This window comes from Epinephelus fuscoguttatus, linkage group LG13 (genome assembly GCF_011397635.1).
Source record: "Epinephelus fuscoguttatus linkage group LG13, E.fuscoguttatus.final_Chr_v1".
Taxonomy (NCBI): domain Eukaryota; kingdom Metazoa; phylum Chordata; class Actinopteri; order Perciformes; family Serranidae; genus Epinephelus; species Epinephelus fuscoguttatus.
The window spans coordinates 29411204-29413884 of NC_064764.1; positions in this window are offsets into that span (position 1 = coordinate 29411204).

Genomic DNA, 2681 nt, shown 5'->3' on the forward strand with positions numbered 1-2681 from the left:
GTTGTGTTTGGTGTTTGTTCATTTTGCTATGATGGAGGCAGCTGTGTACATTTTTGATGTAGAGGTAAACAGGTGTCTTATGTCGGCTGTCACTTTAAATGTCCCAAGAGACTGCTGCTGAGGATGAAACCCCTGTTAAAGGAATATTTCATCCCCCTAATGCAACAATAATCACTGTTGGACTCCAGAAGGGATACAAATAAAGCCATGACCAAGTCGATGCCCCCCTCTCTTCTATTGCTTGCCAGCCTGTGACCATAGATGGCATTGAACCACCACCAGCTGTTCGTGTTGTTGTGGTCCTTGATGCTTCTATAATCATTTTTGAGTTTTTTACATTTTGTTCTACACTGCTCGGTCGTCTGGTGGAAGCTGTGGTCAGCCATTTGTTAAGAACTTTCTCGTTCTTAACCGCTCTGCCAGCTCCCGCCGAATTTCCTCTTCGCCGATGATTAAGAGGAACTTCTACACCTCGTTGACTGTCTGTGGCAGTCAGTGTGATATTTAAAACTGCTGGGTTTGTGCATGGAGTCCTTTGTCGAACAAAAGTGAAGATTCTCTATTGACCAATCAACGGCCTGCAGTGTTCACAGCTCCACCTTTTAGTACCAGATCTGTGTGCTAGGTACCCCAACAGAGGGGGGACCAAACATGGGGACGGGACAGAATGGTGCCATTGGTACCATGCACAACTTTTCACAGTGGAAACAGAAATGGAATCTGCCATAAATATGTTAAATATGATACTCCTCTGTGGCACGTTTAGGAGTATATCAGGGCGATTCACATTCCCAGTCAGGATCTGACGGCTGGCCAATCAGTAGCATATTAAGCACTATTTTTGTGCTTAGAAAAAAAAGTTGTTGTACTGTAAGTAGGGGGGACACAAACAGTGGAAATTACACCTCCGTTAAGGACTGAAAATTAAAGTCTACAATCAATTTTCACCTTGGCTGCGATTGACAAAGGAAGAGAACTCTGTGTTAGTGATGTAGGGTCCCTAAAAATTCCAGAGATTTTCAATAAACACCTACTTTTCACATAGTCATCAAAAACACAACAAACAATGGATGCTGGGATAAATTAGGCAAAGTCAGTTTTTATGGGATTCATTAGAGAGCTAAACAGCATTGAACAGCTTGTACACAATCTCAACCAGCCAATTTATAGGCTATATATTATGCACATCATATGTGTCCTGCCTGGATGAGGAAACTTTTCTGAGGGCAAAAACAGGAGGAAATCTCAAGGAGCGATGCCTCTTACAGGATGAGCTGACATGCAATAGATGTTGTGTATCTGGGTTACAACCTAAACACTGAGAAAGACAGATTGACACTATAATACAGAGTGTGTGACAACAACCTGCTATTGAGACACAGACGGAGCGGGAATAACAAAGAGAAAACAGACTGTCAGTTCTGCCAACAAGAGGTGATGACAAAGCAACACCTTCTGCTACACTGCAGCCTGTAGGAAGACAGGATTTTATTTTTACTAAAATAAGAGACCGATACAAAGAATTTGACACACTTTCGGGCCTAAGGGACTGTGCGTTACTTATAAGAGGGGTTTCAGGTGGCGCAAAGCCAGGGAGACATGTCAAATAGTTTTTTAAGTGCTGGGGAGGAACTTGTGTCTTTTATTTTGGCTTAGGGGAGGGACATACAACTTGTTTATATTTTAAATACTACCTGAACCCTAAAACCAGCGGGTCGGTTTGAAAGTCATGTTTTCCTAAAAATAACCAAAATTATGCAGTTTATCCAACACATTCTCACTCCGACCTTGTCACATATCAATGTTTGCTCATGGACTTTCCATGTCCAGATATGACGTGCAAGGTACCCTGGGTGCTTTGGTTGTTGACGTTCTGGGTCGCCATGTCAACTTCTGCCTGTTACATGCATTGTCTTCTTTCAAAATACTGTTCTGTTTTTACAGGAAATTTACCGTTTACATGCAGTCTCTTTCAAAATAAACGCACTTCATCAGTATAACACCGTGAATTTATTTTTTTTCTCTCCAACAACAAAAGCAAGTGGTTAGGTTTAGGAAAAAGGAACAGGATCTGGCTTTATAATCTTACGGGACATGCTCCCAGGTGAAAGTCATTGTTTGTTAGACCTGCCTGCCCTACTTGCCCTCGTTCTCCTTAATTTTCGTTTTTACCCCTCCAGTGTCTGACACTACATATCACTACCCTAGCACCAGATTTCGATGACTTCCAAGTGAGACTGGGTTCAGTTATCATAGCCAGAAACTGTAAAAACAGAAATTTCCAACAGTCCTTGAACAAGAAACACTTCCGCCAGGAAACAAAACCAAATCTAAGCTAAAAATAAATTTTAAAAAATCATCAAAATCACTTTATCCTTCATCTCATTTAACATTTTACCAAAAAACACAACAACAAAAAAACATTTGAACTAACCAAATCTAACCTCTGCACTCCTGCATGCATGACAATAATGAAAAACAAAGACATTTTTTAACTCCAGGACTTCGCTTTTAACTTTCAATCATCAAAGGGAGGGTTTAAAATCTAGTTACATCTTCCTTGTCAAGTTGCTGATATTACTCTGGCTGTCTGTTCTGCCACTGTTATGTGCACTTTATGTGGGGAAAACAGTCATTATGTACATGTTGGACAGGTGGCTGTGATACACTCATATTCTGCT